At 35.7% G+C, this 23,938-nt stretch overlaps 1 protein-coding gene across 1 annotated transcript in view; it reads right to left on the reverse strand.

Moving 5' to 3' along the window:
* The window catches only part of Ypel (Yippee-like), an 85,724-nt gene that overhangs the window by 58,914 nt on the left and 2,872 nt on the right, over nt 1-23,938 (reverse strand). The window contains exon 3 of the mRNA XM_067265238.1: nt 21,667-21,781. The gene's annotated coding sequence lies outside the window, so the exon portion shown is untranslated. The remainder of the gene's footprint in view (nt 1-21,666; nt 21,782-23,938) is intronic.

Raw genomic sequence — 23,938 nt, forward strand, 5'->3', positions numbered from 1 at the left:
AATCCGGGTTAACTCGATAAAATTTCATGTATGATAATATAAACGAGGGAACGTTTTCAATAGTAATAACAGAGAAAGAATTTCGCTTGTCTGATTACATTTCGCTGCGGGTGGGACGACTGCAGCCATTCAATTAGGGGCAAACAATGAAATAAGATAATTCTTGGTTCCATTTAAATTTTAATATCGTAAGAAAAAAATTATGATTAAAATCATTTCTTCAATAGAGCATATATATACCGCGAGTGGGATAAGTTGCATGTTGCACTTTCATTTACAGGCTGCTGAACATTCGACTATGGCGTGCAGCCAAGCGAAAAATGCAGATTATTTTGTGTGGTGTTGACACGTTACTATAGATTATTCCATTCTGCCATATCTGATGATTTATGCCATGATATTAATCAGTCGAAGTTACTTGAAACAGAATTATCGAATTTCTAGGTTGACGAAAGGCGATTAATTTCGAATACCGATAGATTTATATATTTCATTTTTAATTCTCTAGAATTATTGGCTAAAGTTCTAGTAGTTTAATGAAATATGAAGTGAATATAAGTTGCTTTTTGATTAAATGCAACAATGCTTCAATACGAATGAATTGGTGACTGACAGTAGCCTATAGCTAATAAGCTATATCTAGAAAACTCTAGGTTATTGTATAGTGAGGTAGTGTGCAACCGTACAGGCAAACTATTTTAAATAATTAACAATGCTAAACAGTTAGTTATCAACGTCCCGAAGCTATTTTATCCCGTAGGATCTGCCTTATCTCACTGTGAAATTCGTATCATTAATTGCATCTGCGAAACGATTGTTTTCTGTGTATTTTCAGGAAAATCCCGACAGAAATTTAACCACAATTTATCCACGTACACACAGATATACAATAACAACAACAACAACATTTATACAACTGATCCATATCCTTGTTTATGACTCCTATTTCGACAAGGGGGGGTTTCTTTTAAATATGTGTTATTGAAAAAAAAACAACCATAACCATTCCTAAAAACTGGTCCCTTTATTGTAGCAAGCGATCGTTTTACACGCGAAGAGTTTATATTAATGATGATAATAATAATGCTATAAAAATAAATTCAATCTAAAATTAAAAGAAGAAAAAAAAATGACCGTAGGAGGAGGGAGGACAAAAATCCCTTCTGTAACCACAGTTGCTATAGCGACGTATGACGCAAATGTCGAAATTGTGCTATAGATTTTAAACAACTTCGCAGACGCCCAAGAGTTTATGTAATAAGATAAATAGAGTTTCTACTAAATTTTCAGCCATAAATTTTTCATTTTACTTCTGATAAATTGTTAGATTTCTCTTATGATATATGCGAATTATTATTCGAACTCGGCATTTTCCCTTTTCGGAAATTCCCTAATTTATTCTAGCTTAGGATTTTCCCTATCGACAAAAAACTCTCTAAGCTAGAACAAGTTTTCAGACTGACTGTTTTCTCGCTTCGAATAGAAAAACTTTCCCAAGAAAAGTCAGGAAATTTTTCCCTAAGAAACGGGGAATTTTCCCTATTCAAACCGAAATTTCCCTAAAAATCAGGGAATTTTCCCCACTCGAACGAAACCCGGAAATTCGAGTTTGGCAGTTGTTTTGAAATTGGATATGCCAGATTTAAAAAAAGAAAACCTTATCACGTGCACTTTATCACACACTTTTTTTTCCCTAAGCGGATTTAAATTTTCTTTAATTTAATTAACGAAGAAAACAAAAAGAATATTTTTAGCTTGTTAAAAAAATAAAATTGTATCTAAATTTTTTGTAAGGATTTAAAAATAAGAAATTATTAAGTTAAAAAATGTGGGGTTTTTTCTTAGATCTACCGGATTAATATTAAAGAGGAGTGAAGTTTAAATAAATTTTAATTAACAATTTCATGTTTTTTTTTAAATCTTTAAAATTGATGAATTCGGTAGACCGAGTAGGGAAATTTCCCAGAGAGAAAGGGAATTTTATTCTATAAACCCAAAGTTAATTTACTTAGGCATATATTTAGAATTTCTTTGCATTTAGATAGAAGTTTCATTCAAACTTGGACATAAGGGAGTTTAATGCAGTCATCAATTCCTTTTTTATAGTTAACTTTTCCGAGTGTTATTATTAATGATTGCGTCCTTGAGCTGTACACCAGGAATACCTTTCAGAGTTGATTCAAGAGGGGGGGAACCTTTCGTTCTTTGGCCTTGGAAGTGCGCGATATACGAGACAACTGTACAAAATCTTTATTTATAGTCGCGGTTATCATCATAGCTTGCGCTTTATTCCCCCCGTTTGCCGTTAGTTTCTGTGTTCGGTTACTTCCGTTGGGCTTCCCAGCATGGGGCACAGTTCCAGAGTTTCACTTTCCTGGCTGTTATATATAACAGAGGGAAGAGAAATGCGAAAAAGTTGATTTTTTTCCCTATATATGTGGATGAATGTTAGTGTGTTTGAGGGGGCACGATTTTGTTCACCCAGTTTAAAGCTTAATAACGGAAATTTCTGTATCAAAAGAATTGATGCTGATAAATTTTGGTCAAGGGAATGAGGAGATAGAGGGAGGTGACGTCATACATGGAGTAGGTTCGTTATTAGCATTTACAAATTTAAAAACTCATCTCTACCATTAAAATTATGCTTTTTGCCATTTTTTGATAAAATCTGGTAACAGATGGCGCCACACGCAATTCTAACACTTACCGGGAAGATTACGCAGCTCGTGTCCGGATTTGTATCCTTCACCATTGATAAATGAAGAGAACCGACGATTTTAAAGATAAAAATCCATCAAAACAATAGCTTCACGCATTCGTCTATTGTTAAAATGCCCGGAAATTGGATTCACGTGATCGAAAATTCTGCAGTTTAGAATGCTCGAAAGTTGTTCGATTGCGGGACGGGCTCCGTAACAATGGCTCAGGTGTTAGATCGGGCGATAACGTACAAAAAATGAAATGATTAATGGCGAAGGAGGGGAGGAACAATGGCATAAATCATATAAACGTAGGCGCCGATAATAAATAAGGAAGTGAAATGGCCAATAGCCCTACTTAGGACATTTGGCAAAAGGCAAGGAAAAATGGATTCTTGGTCCCGCATAAACGGAAGGTGTACGTGATTAGAGTAGGCGAATGTGCGCGGAAATATTCACACGACGTGATTGCGTGCACATAATAACCGTCGATTAACCGATAACGAGTGAAGTGACGATTGAAATCATGTGATGGCCGACATGCGAGAAGTTACAGGTGGAACTTTGATCACTGTACACGAGCCACTCCACAGCAGCAACAGAAGGTTAAACTAAACAGCTGATATTTCGGAGCAAACGAGTTAAATGTAAATCGAAACAATGGCCAATTCAAGGAAATATATATAATTAACTTATATAACAAACAAACAAACCATTATCTAAAACAAACCTTGAACTAATGCACTTTTATTATTGTCAACCGCGACTATTTACTAACACACGGCACGTGATTGCGTCAGTGATTGCGAAACGGTGACGTTAAACTACTCATCAAAATAAACACGAACGATTCGAAAATGCGCAATTGAGTAGTCAACCCCCCCACACACACACACACAAAAGATGGGGGGGAGGACGACGCTTATCGACACTCGAGAAAAGCTTTTTGTATATATCTTCGACGGGGCAAAGCTCGCTTTCTATTTTAAAACATCTTCCCTTTCTGTTATTGGTGGTGGGCCAATAACCGTTAACAGATAGAGCGCATCTGTCCTCTATCGTTTTAGTCTAATGAAATATCATTGTTACACGTGTGAACGTCTCAAAAACTCGTCCTTTATCGACAGGTTTTTCTACGAGGCAGAGTAATAAATTATGTCAGGAACAGAGTAAAAATCGTTTCTTTCAAGTTACTAATGATCAATTACGTAGAGCCTCTCCACTTCCCCCTTGTTTTCTTTCCTTCCTTGGCCTTTTTTGCTCTTCCCAGAAGAAACTTCATGTCAAGAGCTCTATCGAAAATCATTAGGGGGATGTTCATTTAAAAAAAAAGAAGAAGAAAGATTCTTTTCAACTCGGTTAAAAACTTTCGAAGGGCTATTTAAAAAAATGACTCCGTATATTTCAATAATAATTATACACTGTAGCTTTGTGTGTTTTGAATTATCTTTGAGTGATTATTAAATTATATTTATTGCCTAATAAACCGAATAAAAAAAAACTAGACAATCAGAGTCGCATTTTTATATTAGGAGGATTAGGGCCTTTTTCTAATCTCACAGACAGTTTATGTGAAATGCCCATTATTATTTGGTGGAAGAGAAAGGGCCTCTTGTGTGTTTTAGGTGAATCCAGTTTTGTAACTAGAGATAGAGCAACACAAGATCATGATCTGTTACATCGCCCGGTACTTAAGTGGAGGAAGGGCCTGTTGTGTGCTGTAGTGTCACGAGTCTAAATAGAGTTTTGAAGCTAGTGATAGAACAATACATCTGTAATCTCATTTCCCTTTCTCTGCTTGGGCGAAGAGGAAGGCATACTTGAGCGTGTCCTTCTGTGAAGCATTGCAACTCAGGGAAGTGTCAACACCCATCCATCTCAAAGCCTGTATTGTTTGGTCTCCTCTTCCTTAGAACAAACCTAATAATCTGCAAAATCGCCCACTAGCAGAATTAAATTTATCATCATCACCATCAAGATAATAGTTTACCCCTACACGAAACAATACCATAAACAAATCCAGCTTTTTAATACTTTTCCGAACAGAGGAGTTATCAGACATTTTTGTAAAAGGAATAAAGAAAGATTTTATATGAGATATCTGGAAAAATCTCATATAAAAAGTATTTTATTGACTTTTTTTTTCCTCTATGTATTTTTTCCAAGTTGAAGAGAATGTTTCAACATCTGGCATGAGAGAAACATTCTTTAACTTGAAATTGTTACTAAAAAATGGTTTCTAAGAATTTATTTATAGAATATTTAATTAAAAACAGCTTATGTGTGGGTATGAATTAAGTATAAACAAAATTATATTTAAAAAAATTCTAATTATAAGTTCTAGCTTAGTAATTTAAAATGCAAATCTTTTGTTTGAAAATATCTAATTTCGTCAGATTTCTTGGTGGTAATTCTTTCCATTTTGTCAGCAAAAGGACCTTAATTGGACCTCAATTTGAAAAAACTGCAGACCTATAAATTCCCACTGTCGCCCGTCCGCCCTTCCTAAATTTCGAGGATGGAGTTAGATAGATAAAAGACGAGACTGCATATAGAAACCTTAGGGGCAGGAGGCCCCGATTAACTATATACGAACTTCCAACACAAACCGGAAATCATATAATTTCAATTCAAAAATTTTCCCCTAAACGGTGTTAGATAGACGACCGGTACAACTCTCTCATGAAAGGAAAAGTTTGATATACAGGAGAAAGCCACTACTAATTTGAGGAGAAGAGTATATATTTTAAATTAAATAATATAGCCAGGCATTGTAACAATGTCAGAATAAACAATTGCTTGTGTTCCTCATACATTTAGCTAAGGTCACAATGGAGTAGCCAATGGTAAGAAACAAACCTAATTACCCTGAATGCCAACTGATTACTTTGCCTTTGATTCTCAATGCTTTGTTGATGAATATGGTCATAGAATCTGGTTCAAGTTTGCAGACCACCGGTGGGTCCAAGGTTCATAATTTGAGGAGGACTGCCCTATATCAGCAGAACACCTCCTCTAATACCATGGGGCATACAATTTCCTGGAACCAAGATATAATCAGGCCATCATTCCAGAAATTATTTGGGGATGATGCATCCTAGGTATGTTGAGACCCATCTCTTGCCACCTGACTGTCCCACCATGGATCAAGCCAAATCCACAGTTGGCCTGTTCGTGCCGACAGGGCAGAGAGTTGAGGAAAAGAAATATTCAATGGGAAAAACTGATGAATTTGTTCAAAAACAAGGAATTCTATTGTGTTTTAATTGTGTTCTACGTCAAAGACAACTTTAACCATGCAATAAATTACAACTAAGTAACATTTCAACCTTCTTAACTGGCTGTTATCAGATTCAAACTGGAAAATAAGCTGTGTTACCATGTAGAATGTCACTTGGTTGTCATCTTTGAGTCTTCCAGTTTAAGTGTTGCTGTGTTTTTATGTTCTAAATAATCCTGTTCCTTCGATTGTATGTTTGTATGTTAAACAGTGACATCAATAAACGAAAAATTCCAGTCAATTGTAAACTTCTGGCTTTCCTAACTAAACAGTTGTCTTGCTTACTCGTTTATGGTGTGGAGCAAAATTTTGTCAGTTTCTGTGTTAAACTTGTGTTTTTACAATATCTTATACACAATGAAACTTATTTTAAAACTGTATTAAATATTTGCAAAGGTGTAAGAATATTTTGCTACACGATAATAGAGTATTCTTTTTAAAATGAGCACTTGAAACTAACAGCTTTGAGCTTGATTTGTATGCAACTCTGTCATTCTTACGAAAGTATGCAATTTGCAGCCGAACCTGTCTATCTCGAATCTCGCAGGAACGTAGAAGAAATTCAAGATAAACAGGTTTCGAGATATAGAGGCTCCTACACAGAAAACAATAGTACGTTGGATTGAGGAATGGTATTTTATTAAAACGACAGCAACTATAGTTCATACCTGGGAGGGGGAGACAAAAATTACATTGTTGTACAATGGACGCGGGGAGTGAAACCCTGAACAATAAGAATTATATATACATAATGACGAGGTTCACATCAAAGTTTGAATTTGAGAGTTTAAAGGGCATGTAATTTGGCAATAACAATGTCATTTTCAATGCAAAACATTGATACTGAAGTGTTCTCTACTTAATATTTACAGGAAAGATTTGTTCACAAGTATTCATTCAAACTTTACAATGTTGGAGCTATTTGGAAAGGTGCTTTATTGAGGTTTGACTTTAATTTTTTGTGAGGTTATTCTTTACATATTATCATGGTTGCCTGCGGAAGGTGAGGATGATATATTGGGGTCCTTAATAAGAGCCTCCATTACAGGAATATCTAGAATTATTATTGGCCTCTGACAAATTTTAATCTTACATACTGATATTATTTGTATGTATCAGATACTTAATACAGATATACCACTGAGCCTGTTACCAGTGTGTGTCTTTTAATAAACAGACCATTACAAATGTTTTTGAACTCTCAGGTTCTTCCTCGGGTAACTAATAACTCCTGAACGAATGCTATTCAAATTAAATTCAATTGGAACACCAGTCAGAACTCTATCGCGTGGATATCAATAAAGTCATTCGGGCATGCGCCCCTTTAACCGCTGTACATTATCGTAAGTTCTTGTCTGCCACTATGAAATCACTCTGTCAACAGCCTGGCAGGCACTCGTAGACAAGAACTTACGATAATGTACAGCGGTTAAAGGGGCGCATGCCCGAATGACTTTATTGATATCCACGCGATAGAGTTCTGACTGGTGTTCCAATTGAATTTAATTTGAATTGCATTCGTTCAGGAGTTATTAGTTACCCGAGGAAGAACCCGAGAGTTCAAAAACATTTGTAATGGTCCATTTATTAAAAGACGCACACCAGTAACAGGCTCAGTGGTATGTTTGTTTTTACTTTACTCCGGAGTAGTATCACTGCTGTTGTTTACTTAATACAGTATAATTTTCAAGAATTGTACAATACACTATTATAAAAATCAAAACAGGTTTTTTTTTTAACCTTTTTCATCCTACAGATACTAAGAGGAGTTTTTTACAAGCTCGTTATGGGTTCAGCCAGATCTGCAATGGGACATCCAAGTGGCAAGGGACAAGACCCGACATATCCGAGAGACTATCCAAGTGAAAATATTGTAATGAGCTCAGACAATACAAAATTATGATTGTCTTTCTCTAACTCCATCCGGAGTCTGGTAGCAAGTCCCGATTAAATGAGAGAATCGAGGACAAAAAAAGCATCCAACTGAAAAACGAATGCCCCATAGAAAAGCGGGACTAATAGTTAAAGAAAAGACACATCTAGATTTAAATGCTATTGAAAAGAAGACTTATAAAAGAATTTATATTTAAAACGAGACAAATATCAAAGGGCACAACTCTTGAGAGAAAATATATCAAATAAATATATTCAATTTTTCAAACGGAAGCCATAAAAGTTAGTTATACGAAAAGCTATAAAGGATTTCGGTAATGAAAAACATAAAAGTATTTTATATTTTTCTCTTATTAAACAATTTCTTACGACGATAACTTAAGGGAGAAAAGATGTTTCTACCGATCTTGCATATTAAAATGCTCGACGAAATAATCGAGTGAAATTTTGCAAAATTTATTTCTAAGAAAAGAATTGCTTACATAAAAAACACCATAGAATATAAGGTAAATTACATTAAACAGAGCATAAACTTTTAAATATTAAGCATTTAATAATTATTTTAACATAACTGATGCATCATTTATCATGCAAATCTCTGTTGAATATATATAACTTGTAAACAGTAACTGATAATTTTCATTTCTTAAAATATTTACTATTTAATCAAACGTTAAAGATTTGCATATATTTAAATTTCAGGGATCTCTTTGCCGGTGTTGACCGATCATTACCATAGAGACGATCGTGACCCAGTTGCATGCCATTAGCATTAAAACTATACAAGGTGAGCTATTTCTGCCGATCTACAATAAATCAATCGGATTAAGAACAAATAAAAATGTGACATTAAGCAATTGCATGGAATAAAATATATCCGTCCAGTGCCGTCTTTAGGGGAGAGCCTACGGGGCCTGGGCCCCGAGGTTGTAGGGGCCCCTGAATCCGAAAGATTCTGGCCCAGGGCCCCTCACGTTCTAAAGACGGCACTGTATCCGTCATTTCTTCATACCAAATGAAAATTTATTCAAGTATTTGCATCGTATATTCTCGGGGTGGAGACGTTATATATTAGTTTAATTAATGAACAGTAAGCATGAATAATGGCATTTAATTTGTTTAAATGGATTAAAACATTAAGATAATTTATTATTTTAGTGATAAAGTTTTGTACAATTTGTATACTTTCAGTCAATATTTCAATGATTAAAGAAAGTTGCAATGCAGCAGAGTTTTATCTACGAACTTGTACAGAAGCAAGCCTTTATTACTAATCAACTTACCTATTAAAACACACATCAGGGTTGTAACCAGAAGTTTTTTGTATGGGATAGCTGGGTAAGAGGATCGACGCATTATTCTACGAAGGAATTTGGTGCCATTGCAAGTAACAAAATGATTCGAAATGCTTTCGTCTTTCGGATAATGTCGATAATCCAGAATTACACAAGCTGCATGCAAGTGGCATTTTACTTCCGACAAAAAGAATAGGGCACGGAGAACTCGGGTGGCTTAATACGTAGGATTTTACGACTCGCAGGTACCGACAATACAGTAATAGCACCTATGGAGAAAGGCTGGGAGGGACAGTTGCCGTTTGCCTTCCTTTCAACAGTAATTTTATAAAGCGAAATAAATTTTTTTTTTTTAATAGTCATCACACCGAGGTAACTACAGTCTAACGCACAAGAAAATGATGCCTCTAGTTCTTTAAATTGTTTACAATATGCATACACTACACTATTTTGAAGATTCGGGTAGTTAGAATTGCCTTCTCTTATTACACGCATACTTAAAGTTAGTATAAATAAAAATAAATCTGTTTAAGGGATAAATTTATTGGATTAATCGATCTAACTAATGTTTTGCCTCTTAGATAAACGTCAGATAGAAACAAAGTTTATATAAAATTTACTTTCGAGAAAATCAAAGTTCAAAAACACGTATAATAAAATGCCAAGTAATATTAATTGTCAGACAGAAATTCCTCTTGTAGCGTAAAGCGATAAAGGCCCACAGCTCAATTTTGTAGTACTTTAGCAATAGATCCTAATACAAGTTGCAAGAAAAGATTCTAAATTATGTACCCAAGGACTGAAAACTGCAGCTTGCGAGACATGTACGTCACTTCTAAATCATTACTGCATTATAGAGGGTGTTTTTTTTTAAACTGACGGTACTCAGAGACATCTGTAGAGCAATCTAACAGCTGGACTGTCGCGAAATTTGGGAGAGTGACTAAGGACGACATGGGAAAGAGATTCCGAAGAAAAATAGTAGTACCCAAATTCGCCGGTAGGGGTGGATTTGGCGCTGTTGTAGCGAAACAGCTAAGAATTTGTTGAAGGTTCACAGGGGACTATTGCTGGTAGTTAGCAGCGCCAGGGGAGTGGCACGACAATTGGAAACGACGCCTTCGACGGTATGGCAAGTTCTGCGAAAAGTTCTCAAGTTCTATCCGTACAAGATAAGCCACCTGCAAGAATTAAAACCAAACGACCATGCTACACAGTTAACATTTTCTCTGACATTTCTTGCTGTTTTGCTGCAACAGTGCCAAATTCACCCCTACCGGCAAATTTGGGCACTACTTTTTTTCTTCGCAGAATCTCTTTCCCATGTCGTTCTTAGTCACTCTCCCAAATTTGGCGACAGTCCGGCTGTTAGATTGCTCTACAGATGTCTCTGAGTACCGTCAGTTTAAAAAAAAAACACTCTGTATATTGTGGCCAAACCAATGCTTTACATACATATTGTCACCGTGAAAGACTGAAATTAGAGAATGTTGACACATACAAAAGATCGTCGGTGAAAGACCGAATATTTGGTCATATTATGTTACATTAGGTTAGGTTTAGTTTAGATTAAGTTAGGTTAGGTTAAAAATGTCCCGAGAGAAGCAGCTGCAACTATTTCGAGAAGTGGAATGCAAGGTTATACAGGCTGTAATTGCAAAAAGAAGTGTTCCACGACTAAATGCTAGAACAATATTTTCATTCAACGTTCACATCAGTGCACGCTGAACGTCGACATTTGTCGGCGTAAGTGAGAAATAATGATATTTAGCAAATATTTCGTACATACACGAAACAACCGTGTGAATGCCGACATTCACCGATGAAGTTTTCGCAATAAAACTAACAACGCTTTAACGTTGTCCTACTACTTGCAATGTACCCTTTTATAACAGCAGCAATATATTTTGTTTAGAATTCTAGAAAAATAATATCAATAATTATAATCTGGAAATTTTAAGTATTTAGTCCATTTTCTAGAATATGTGTGTATCTTTTAACTAATTATTACCATTATGTTACTGCTACATAGATGTTTTATGCAACTGGAAAGTGAATAGTTTGAGAGAAACAATTTGAATGATTAAACAATGATTTTTCTGCTCTTTTGTTTCGCTTTTTAAATGTATCATTGCCAAATTGTATAACTTTTAACGTTTTTAAAAGTTTTTATCGTATTCACTTAAACGTAAGACTCACCTCTTTCAGATTTTAGTGTATCTCAGAAAATAGGGCACATATTAGATCCACAGACTGCTGCTCACACAGCTTTTCTACACCCTTACAGTGGCTCCGTCCTCTACCCATTATTATTATTATTCAGGAGTGGAAATCTGACTTTGGTGTTATTCCTCTATACGGTATATATAAAATACAATTCAATATAGAATGGTTCTCGCATATTTCTGATACGAAGTGTGACTCTTACCACGACAAGATTTGACCATCCCCATAAGTTATAATTAGCCATCTGCAGTGCTATGATCCCGTTCTCTGTCACCAATTCCATTTCATCATTTTAATAATTTAAACTAAAATTCCAAAAGCTCAGACCTACATCACGTAACTCCAGGGCCTAACGTCTAATCCACTCGGCTCTCACCATTACACGGAAAAAGTAAAACTTCTAAAGGCTTATAAGCTAAACACTAGATTTTCAGAGGCCTGTTTTTCAGAAAAGCTTAAGAAATGGGCCCTATTATTTGGACGAAGAGTTGTCTGCGTTTAAAGCTACGTTCCTGCCGAGATTCTCTCAAGTCGGAAACCCAAACGTCCAGCCCTCTCCTTGTAGTTTCGTTAGTCAATTACGGTAACATTGCAAGTACTTGGACAAAAATATCCGAAAAAGTCAAGCAGTGACCTTCTGAGAAAAGCATTTCCGACATTTCAAACGGTATCAAGAACGACTGCAAACGTAAACGGTAACAGGTGTCGATTTGGAAGAACCTAACGCAAAGAGAAGACGTTTCGGACTCCGATACCAGGGAACGCAGCAATACATAACTTACTTTACTGTTAATCAGTTCCGTCAACATAAATTTCTCGAGTTGTCTATTTTTATCGGAAAGAAAAGAAAATTATGGCACATCTTAGATTCAGTAGAGTCTTATGTTCAAGTATTTACATTCTGGATTGTTGCTTAAAAAATCCTTTTAAACAAGACATTATGGTGGGTTTTCAATGCCTTTTTGAAGTGTTTGTTCAACACCGTTCTGTTTAAAAAACTTTATTCTCTTACATTGACAATATTATCATTTATTAAATGCTTTTTGAATGTTTAGAATCTATTGTTGAGCCTTCAAACGATGACATCCCAACAGCGTGGAGTCCGAGAGAATTTATTACTTTTGAATAAAACTTCTCGCGAATTCTACGAGTAACAAATCTTAAAAAGCAAAAGCATTAGAAAATAACGAATATTTTATTTAAAAATGTAAAAACATTTTGTAATTAAATAACTTTTTGACTTCTCTCCAAATGAAGATCCAATAGGATTTGATAGAATCGACGTACGCGACCTTAACAAACTGGGATAGAAGATATTAATCGTTTGCTTCGATACTTCAGTGATTTCCCTGAATGAAATGGTAAAGACATTGTTGATATAAAGATAAATTAAGCAGATTAAGTCGGCGTAAAAAGGTCTTGGGGATTTTTTACGCATTAACCTCGTGTATCACAGAAAAATTACTTTTTCCACTTCTTCCTTTATTTATTCAATATTTGAAAATCGACAAATATGCCATTAACGTTTCCGTTCCGTTAATTATATCATTAAAATGATAAAATTTCAATCTCGGAATTATTTACTTATTTGAGAAACAATTTCCATTTCCGTTTATCCGTTTTGAGTCCTCCGAATACGATTCCGATCGGCCATCCTGTATCAAATAAACAAGTGATTTGTGCTTAAAATTATATTAAAAATAAACTTAATAAGTTTAAAACTTGATTAAAAACAAATATCAACAAAGTCTGCCATGCAATAAATAGTTGTATTAATGATTTTTAAAAAATTTAACGTAATAACAATATAAAATTAATAGCTTTAAATTCAAAGAATTGGTTTATTAATCAAAGAAACGACAACCAAAAGAGCTTTTATTATTGGTGTGCGACAGGTTTGACCAGCTTTACAATAGGGCAGCCGAACAGTAAAGGACAAAACCCGACGTAACTGGCCAAAAGACCTACAATAGGATAGCCGAGCAGTAAGGAAACCGAACGTAACCAGCTAAATCATCGATGAAAATACCCAAGAATATTTGGGCGCATTTTTTTTATGTGGCGAAACGGCATCATGAACGGCGTTGGCCATTTAAAAACGAGTTTCGGAGTTTGTTTTGTCGAAACTGTGTCTTCTTTTTCTTGTTTTGTTTGGTGTCACGACTCGGTGAATTTATAGACACTTGGCAAATTCATCTATTTAATCCATAATCTGTACAGAGACACGTTTCGGGCTTTCGCCTGTCTTCGGTCTATTACGTAATACACGTATGTTGTATCTGGCGGGCATCTATCCGGCACCTTCCGCACTACGTCTTTCCACTTACATTCCCCTCCCTGCTAACTTGACTGCTTCTCCCCGCATGTCTCACAGCGCATAACTTCTCCCTCCCAGAATGCTGCACACAGCCATGCCTACAACTGTATAAATATACTTTTTAGGATATTCTATTTAATAGTTGTAAAGATTATGGATTAAATAAATGAATTTGCCAAGTGTCTATAAATTCAGCAAGTTGGGTTTTCAAGTGTTTGCTGTAAATCGCTTCTCGAGCGCTACGTAAAAAAAAAACATGCCCTTACTCGGATTCGAAATGTTAAGCTTTAGAGCAGCGGGCGCATGCTCGGCTACCTACAATTCAAGAACGTATTTCTTGATTTTTATGCTGCATACTTTAAAACAGTGATTCTCAACCTCTTTTTCGCCACGATACACTTTTAATAATGTAAAAATTTGGCGGTACACGGTTACTTCGGTAAGTACCGCAGGACGTCATAACAGTGATTTTTAAATGCAGTTGGTTATTTAGGTCACATTGTCTAAACGCTTTGGTAACACCGGTTACAATTTCCAAACGCGCCCTAGGAAGGTAGAACCTATTGAACTACTTGTCTGACGTCACTTATGTATGGGTATTCGCAGTGGCGACACAGTGGTTGAGAATCACTGCTTTAAAACACATTCTTTCAAACCATTGTTTTCTTTTGTTGGTAGTATAAATAAAAGTCCTGCATCGTGATGAAGTTTTAAGAGTATACATTGTATAGATTATCCAACGTTTTTATTGTTTTCTATGTAAGTCTGGAACAATAGGAGTTACATTCATCTTTGTTTATATCTTTACAGATGAAGTGTGTGACACCGAATAAGAAGGAACAAATTTGAATTATTTTGATGGTGGAGACCTACAGTCAATGCAAAGTGTTTAATAGCTTGCATCGAAACGTCACACCATGTCTGCTTGCAGCCTGATTTATTGATTTCAAGTTACAAAACGACATTTTGTACAGTTATCAGGAAGCAAACACAGTGAAATACAAATATAAACGTCTTTTAACCATATTTTTCATTAAGGCCAAATGATTGCTGGATTATAAGCATTAGGTGCCGTCTCCTCGTATCTAATGCCTCTTTACCAAAATTTATCGCAAAGCAGAACCTAATTCCTCCTCTAGGTAAATTTATCGAATATTTAATTATTAACAGTAGCCGTATTATAGCTCGATATAATCCAGCAGATCATTAAGCCGTAGCTAAATATTTAAAATACAATGGATACTTAAGGTAAGGCAAGGATACCGACGAGATAAGGCAGCTGCCGTAAGTCTAGATGTAGCTTCAATCACAATATTTATACATAAACAGTGCATTATTTTCTAAGGATAACTTTTAAGTACGAAATCACCGACGAAAATCATACTACTTTGGTTTTAACACAATCTTTTTGGACATCTCTGCATTTACACAATTCATAATAACTAAAGTATGCATAAGTTTGACTTCATATTTAAGGAACGGGTTAATTTACGTTAAGTGCTCTGTTTAAGTACCGTCAACAAAAGACTTCTGGAGTTGCTCCCCTGGATTCAGTCTCGGGACTAGAGAAGTAGACTGATGCCTTAACTACCTTGGCTACCTGATGCATCATCACCGTCATAAAAGAAAGGGGAAACTATACCAAAGTTTGTGAGATTTCTCTTAATCATTCCTTATGATGGACTAGTTTAAAGTAATTACGGTGACAGTCGAGCACTGTCGCGTATCCAAAACAAGAGAATCTATTCGGAAGATCGCCAAAATCTGCACGAACATAATTGCATACGACGACTTCCCATCCCACAGTCGAAGAGCCGAACGATGCATAAATTTGTCACAAAACAGGGATAAAAACGATTAAAAACAAGTATGTACTACCTGCAGGAAACACTCGTGTAATAACACATGCAAAACAAAATTAGCCTTGTCTCGAGTAAAAATGTCAAGAAAAAAGTAAAAGAATATCAATTATCGGAATGTCAAGTACATAAAGATTATTTAATAAAAGAAATAAATTAGCATTTGTCGTCGCTTTATATACGAATGTCCGATTAGATCGCAACGGGATCAGATTGCTACTAGACGGTAGGAGAGAGGAATTAATACCGAAAGCTTCTTCTGGTAGATAGAATTGGATATTTTTAAGCCACTTGTTTTCATTGTAACTTCTGAAGGTTGATGTATTATGAGCAAAGAATGTTATTAATGGTTTGTCGAAATTAAGATTTTGTAAGATTTAGAAAAAATTGTTGTCCACAAATAGATAATTAATGTTTACAGAAGTCATTAATCATGTACGAAATGTATTGACGACACGGCATAAGAGCCTCTATGTTCTTTTGCCAAGAAACTATTAATAATGGATCATTGCAGAATACAAAGAATCTTTCAATGTTAACGTTAACAGATGATGTTATATTAGCGCTATTAAGATGCAATACAAACAGGTTTAGATTGTTTAATCTGATAGAAAAAAATGATTGAAATTACACAGCAACCCATTGAAGAGGCTGCTGTTTTCCTTTTGTTCCATTAAATTGTCGAACGAATCGAATTTAAGTTTCAAGATGTTTATATTGAGAATACATAATTTATGCATAAACAGTGATTAGATGAACAACTTGAACGCTAGCAGGTGACAGCAGGATTGTGCCAGCTGAATGGTGTTTTCCAGCTTTTCTTTGCATATATAACACCTAAATTGGGGCTAGTTTCCAATAAAGTCTCCTCTATTAGGGAGACACCCCTTCAGCAGATTGTACATGTATTGCATTGCCATATCCCATCAGTTCATTCTTTAAATGAATAAATGCAACATCTAACTCCAGCAACGCAGAAGCAGAATTCTCACATCGAATACGTTACAGGAAAAACTCAAAATTTAAAGCGTCAAATGTTTGGGTCATTGCGACATGTGAAATTTCAACTGTCCGCGTCTCGCAGAACACCACAATGCCCAAGCTAAGTTCTCGGCATGTTCCATAAACCCTAAGTAAATTTATCATTCACATTTTAAACTGCATTATTTTCTTTCGTCTAACTACTAATTTTTGTTATAAGGGTATTTATTACTTACAGTTTTTTAAATCAATATATGCAAATCTAGTATTATTTATATAGAGAATTATTATAAACATGATGCGAAAGAGAGGAGCATTGTCAAGAGATGCAAGACAGTCAAACGAAGAGCCTCTACTAAATCAATTGTATGGTCGAATGGCCGATGAATAAAGACAGTAGTCCGTCACTTCTGGGTTTAAACGCAAGTCAATATCTGCTATATCAGAGATTGTATGACAAAATATGTCGAAATTTCTCTCTCCTTATTGTGAATTTGCTTTAAATTCGCAATGTGTATGACATAACATTCTCAGGCAGAGAAAGTTAACAGAAAAGCTGACAAGGCTTTGTAGCAAAAACACATTTCATATTTACAGCTGACTTTGATTCTTCTTTTCAATTTTCGGAAAAGATTTCATAAATGTGTTAAATACATTGTTTATAACTTGACAGTTTACGTTCTGTAAATGGTGCCAGCTGTAATTGGGATCAAACGACGTGGCCGCACGGAGTACCAACAGAATACGCACAAAATTTGACTATGTATACATGATCTGCAAATCCGAGATGTGTTCAAACTTCTTGTACATAAAGCCAGAACTTGTACTGTCTATAAATATCTGGTTTATCATAGTATATATACATTTTTCTTCGTCGAAATTCCCAAGGATGTTGTAAACAAAACTGACAAAAATACTAGGAAAAAGCCTCCGGAATATTATAAATTGCTTTTAACACCTGAAAACAACTCTGCGCCGACCGTCGAGGATTACGACTAATTAAAACAACGCTATCCAAACTAATTGGGTCTTAACGAGAATAATCGCCGGGAACTTCCAGTTGGATGGATGCTGTTATAACTAAACTCTTTTAATGATTGTCTTATGATTAAATCAATTTACGACTGAATATTGCTTAACAAAATCCAGATTTGACGACCGAGCGAATAAATAAATAAGTTACAACAAGATATTTGCTTTAGAATATCCCGATAAGTCTCTTAGTTATATGTTAGGTTCAATAAAAATAGGATTAGTAAGTTATAGAGCAAAATCAAGGCATTATCCTGTATAGTCAGTTAATGCATTTCCTCGCATATTTCGTGTGTACTTGCAGTTTCATCACTATCAAAAAAGTAACTGAAATCTCACGTATTGTTTTCGCTTATCTTATCTTTTTTCTGTAATCATCTAAAACATCATATTAATGTAATTACGTAACAATACAATACAATGTTATATTTATAAATACACATATAGTAATTAGCAATCCATCATTATCTGGGAACAACTACAAATTATCACAGATAGCATTAATAATAATAATAGCAAGGTCGAGGCTGAAGTTTTAAATGCGAAAACGTGTATGTCGGACGTTCGGCGCCACTTTCCTGTAAGCCTAGAAGTTTGACAATGGCGTTTGGAAAGACAGTGCAATCGTGTTCGATATTCCAAACGCCATTGTCAAACTTCTAGGCTTACGAGAAAGTGGCGCCGAACGTCCGACGTACACTTTTTCGCGTTTAAAACTTTGGCCTCAACCTCGCTACTGACTGCAGGAGTTTGTAAATCCTGCTTTATCGGAGAAGTCAACTTTTTTCTGTCACTTTCAGGGGTCTCAACCCAACTTTGGAGGTATAATCTTACAAAAATAACACTTCTAGATACTCTAATTTCAATTATTTTTGTATAAGAATTCTAATTTTGTTAATTAAATCTCATTGGATTCCAATATTCTAGTAATCAAATCAATTTTGATTATTTAAAGTGGAAAATTTTAATAATTAGCGTAAATGTATTTCTAGGTGTTATCAATCGTACAGATAAGTGTGGTAGCAGGCAATGCAGTACTACAACGTTTGTGAAGCCCCGTAACTTGTGACCCTCTTGGTATGTTACTAGTTATGTGGTACAGGTATGCTACATAGACATATTGGTTAAAAAATAGCAAGTTGCATTGGGCTATTATCACAAGCATGACAGAAAGTAGAAATAAAGATATAGTGCTGTGAGAGTTTGTGCGCGCGTGGGAGAATCACCTACCAGCAAGACTATCCAGAAGTTACAAATATGGTTTCAATATTTTATCTCCAAGTGGAAGTAACGTCAAGACAGACCAATTGAGTGTCGTCGACCCATTGGACAGTCCTGCATGTTTAATAACAAAATTTGCTGCACTTTTGCATAATTACAAGTGTGTCACAATTCTGAAAAGGTCGAGAACTACTGGAGAGCAACGTCGAGCATTAAATGAAATTTTTACTTTTCAAGCGTGCAGAAACATAATTTTAATGAAGTGAAATGTTCTGTTTCAAATCCTACATATACAGTAGTCTAGTCTTTAATGTGCCCACCGGTGGTCGAGCGGTTCTGTTGCTAAACACTGGGAGTTCGATCGCGGGTTCGCACTGCGCTTGGACGAGCTGGCCACGTGGAGTTTTCTGGGTTTCCTCCACGTTTGTAACACCTGAATAGGAGCCAGTTTCCCTTACGAGACCTCCCGGAAGGCATTTCCCCTCATGTAACATTGCGCACCAGAGAAGGCAACGAGGAACCACTCTGGTTGTAACTTCTCCCAGGATACACCCTGGCGCCTTAACTAACCACTTATTAACATGCACCAGGTGCTCGCCGATGTCAGGATTTCTGACATGGCACGCAGAGAGAGAGAGTCTTTAATGTTATATTATGTAAATTTTAATATATTTTCTATAATTTTTAAACAAAATGGAATATTATAACAACATACAAGAGCATAGTAACTTCATCTGTTATATCTGTTGTCAGTTGTTAAATCTGTTATGCTTAGTCATATATTTATGCATTTATCTCTCTATTTAGGACAGTCACAAAAATTTACGGAGCATTAAAGTAAATTTGTCATACTGTACAGCCTGGTTTTGACTAACTAGCCTTAATAAGTGAACAGTGTTAACGCAAACAAAGAATTCACAATTGTATGTAATATAAGCTGTATTGGATACAGATTGTTGGTAAAGTTTGTTAATATAATAAAATCTTTCATTTATCCAGTAGAGAATCACATGCCACTTGCACATAGTTGTAAACCAGTCAGGTTTCCAATCAAAGCACTTTCAAAACGTGCGACAGAAGTGGCAAAATATATCCGTGGCACGATCTTCGGGATTAATGTTAAGGCTCCAGAATATCATAGATTATGATAAAATATATATTTAAACTTCCACTAAAAGCATTCTTTTAAATAACTTTTAGAATTAAGAGTCTACGGCAGTGGCAGATCAAGCACTCAAAGAGCTTCAATAAGCAACTCCACACCTTCTGTACTCTTTCAAACAAGGATTTTTAGTAGGACAAATGTTTTTGGCATCTCAAAGCAAATACAATATAAAAATAAAATTAACAAGAGATGCAATAGAATTAGGGGCAATTGCATTAATTAAAAAAGATAGCGAAACTCTATTGTTAGCTTGTCTCTAATCGACGACCCACTATAATGCTACCCCCAAACTGCTCGAGCAACTAACTAACACGCAAATTCAATTTAGTTATGGCAGTTTTATTGTATTTCGAGTAAAGTTTGTTACGAAAATTCAATTTTAGAATAACTGGAAACCCGATGCAGGACCCTTGAAGAGACTGAAAACATTTGTCCTATTAAAAGTGTTTGTTGGAAAGAGTACAGAAGGTGTGGAGTTTTGCTTATTGCTAATGTGTTCCAGCTTCTCGCAAGTACATTAATGCTATGAAATCGATTTATTACTTTATAAAATAAAATACTGATTGGTCAGTTGTTTCCTTAAAATAAATCTTGAAATGTCTAGACGAAGATGGTGTCTGTGCCGGCAGTTTGCGGAATGTATCTCTTTTTGAAGCTGCTAACTTACGGAGGCCCCAAGCACTTGCTTCTTGCTCCCGTGCGATACCTATCACTATATACCAGCGATTGCTGGCCAGTGTGCCGTGAAGCCATTCTGTGTGTGCCGAGAGATGAACGCAGAAAACTAAACTGACAAATTTGAAAAGTTTATAAAGTACAAAATGTACTTCTATGTGTTATTGGCCATATTTCAGAAGTTTGTATCATTAAACCTTTGTAGAAAAAGTATTAGAGAGAGCTCCAAGGTTGATAAAGTATGTCTAAATTGTTGGGAACCACTGCTCTACAGTATACAGTAAAGTATGAAATAGAATATATTGCACTAGTTTCTTTGGCCGATAAGCTTTACTCGTCACCAGAACGATCTAATTTAATTTCTTTCTTAAGATTAGTAAAAGTTAATTGCCAATTTTATGGCACGTATTTTAATCCAGACAGAATTACAAGTGAGTAATTAAAATTCCAGCAACTGCCAGACTGAATAGTTACTGATGATAATGAGCGTAATGCAAAAATCTCTTAGATTTTCTACACTGCAATTGTTGGAAATTCTTCGTCTCGTGTGCTGCAAGACAGGCATCAAGCAACACCAGTCCACTTAATGTATGCTTCAGAAATATGGAAGGCATATATTTAGCCGCATAGGACGTACTTCGTACCGTGCGATCTCGACCAACCAGCAAAGTTTTGGAGCCAAGTCTGCCGCAAAAATGACTAAAGACAAATTTATCATCAAACAGTTTTCTAATCGTGACCATTCCTTACGGTGAGATGAGCCAATGTCCTGTTGTTTTTCTAGTTTTATATAATTTCAAAATATGAAAATTGTATGTATGCATATTGTAAAGGTGAGTCGATCGGTTAGAAATTAGTTTTGTTTTGCGGATATACCAGCGTATCCGGCTGCATCTGACGGAGCGACCGAATCGAGACCGGTCTGGTAAACCGACTCGTGAGTCTCCCCGTATGAACGTATGTATGTACCGGTATATTTACGTAGATACACATATTATCAAAATAGTGAAAATACTGACTTACTCTGAATCCTGTAATCTTTGACAAATGTCTGTTTTTGAAACGATTCTTCTAGTAGATCCTGGTAATTTTCATGTTTGTATGCCGGTGGCCATTTTGGTTCCTAATTTTTTTAAATCTGTTGGAAAAATTTAAAATTTTATCAACTTTTGACTTCTTAATTCTCATTTTTAATTCAATTAGAAATAACTTTATGTTTTGGGGGTTGAAACTATTTAGTCCATTAAATACTTTTAATGGCACTCGGTTCTCATCCTCAGTCTAAAGAAAACTGAAAAATATCAGTTAATCGTCAAATTACCGGAAGACAAAATGGACTAGTTTGTGACGATTTGATGATGATAACTGAGCATCGTCAGAAATAGAGAGGTTGAGGCCGAAGTTTTAAATGCAAAAACGTGTATGTTGGACGTTTGGTGCCGCTTTCCTGTAAGCCTAGAAGTTTGACAATGGCGTTTGGAATGTCGAGCACGATTCCACCGACTTTCCAAACACCATTGTCAAACGTCTAGGCTTATGGGAATGCGGCACCGAACGTCCGACGTACATGCTTTTGCATTTAAAACTTCGACCTCAACCTCCCTAATAATTAATGAAGTAAGGAGTCCAGACTTTAAATAAAAATGTGTAACATTTTCAAGTTTCTTTTTTAAATTAAAAATAACTAAAAATTTAAGACTAATATCTATAATTAGTATAGCTCTATTCAGGAATTAAACTTAAATTTTAGGAGTCTCAGCACCATTTTTTTTATGTGTGTTTTTCTATCCCATACGCATGAGAGGAGCTTTTAATCATATCTGTAATGGGTTCGACCAGGCAGGACCCGACATATCCGACAAATGCCATCACCGAAAGATTTCCGAGTTTTTTTTTAATCTCTCGGATTCGATTCCGGGTCCGCCTCGGCCGTCTGCTCGTGTTCCCGTTACTTCCGAGTCTCCTCGTTAATTCTCCAGAATACTTAAGAACTATACTTGACAATACTTAGAAAACCACTGTATTTTTACTTTAATCTTCTAATTATTCGCTAAGTAAATATCCCTAGAAATGATTGAGGAAGTTTGAAGTACTTGGGACTTGTTCGATTTTAATTTAACTTTCCAACAGAGCGAGATTTTATTAGTTTAGTGTGACCACACACACAATGGTTATGATCACTGGTTACATACATGATCTCTAGAGTTTCGGGCATTAAATTTTTAATGCCATCTTCCAAAGATTGCATACGTAAGCAAAGAGGTCACAATTAGCCTTAATGAAAAGTCGTTAAACACAACTTTCCGATTTCTCCCGAATTCTTTGTTTTATAAGGCTGAACTAGCCGCTATAGTTACTCTTCTGAATTAATCAATGTACCATCAACAGTAGGTGAGATAAACAACAGCAATTTTTTGACCCAGTTAACAAGCCACTTTTGGTCATAAACAATTGAAAGTGGAATGCATTCCACTTTCTGGGTAGTTTAATTGGCAATGCAACTGCTCCGTACGAAGGAGTTAGAGTCCCTCTCCGGATAATTCTTTTCTTTCAGAAGAGTTTACGTTAATTTAAATATGAAATGGCAACTGGAAAAAGATGGGGATTGTCCCTAAATTATGTAATGCTGTTTTTATACTTTTGAAACTATCATTTCAAATGGTATATTGCACATACCCAATCTGAAAAGTATATAACGTATATAGACCCTCCTAACTGATTAATTGCACTAAACAATAATGCACCATACGACAGGTGCCAAATGTTAATTACTTTGCTAATTACACTTATGAAGCATGATTTACACTAGACATGAAAGTGAAACATGCAAATAGAGCAAACAAGGTAAGCAAGGTTGTTTTCTTTGGCTTGTGCTTGCCAATGCATCCTACAGTAGCTGTCACGTAGTCAAATTAACTGACATGAAAGTTTTTAACTCACTTGGTGAGGTTATGTACATTTACATTTCGTCGAAAGCTCTCTTCACTTTGTTACATTTTGCATCCTTTGTGTCCAGTGTAAATCAAGCTTAACATATAAAGCAGCAACACAGATATTAGCAAGGTTAAGGCGGAAGTTTTAAATGCGAAAATGCGTACGTCGGATGTTCGGTGCCTCTTTCCTGTAAGCCTAAAAGACAATGCTGTTTGGAAAGTCGGTGGAATCGGGCTCGACATTCCAAACACTATTGTCAAACTTCTAGGCTTACAGGAAAGTGGCGCCGAATGTCCGACGTACACGTTTTCAAGTTTAAAATTTCGGCCTCAACCTCGCTATTGGTGTTGTTTACTATACT

The sequence above is a fragment of the Centruroides vittatus genome, unplaced genomic scaffold (assembly GCF_030686945.1).
Source record: "Centruroides vittatus isolate TY-2023 unplaced genomic scaffold, ASM3068694v2 contig_216, whole genome shotgun sequence".
NCBI classification, from domain to species: Eukaryota; Metazoa; Arthropoda; class Arachnida; order Scorpiones; family Buthidae; genus Centruroides; species Centruroides vittatus.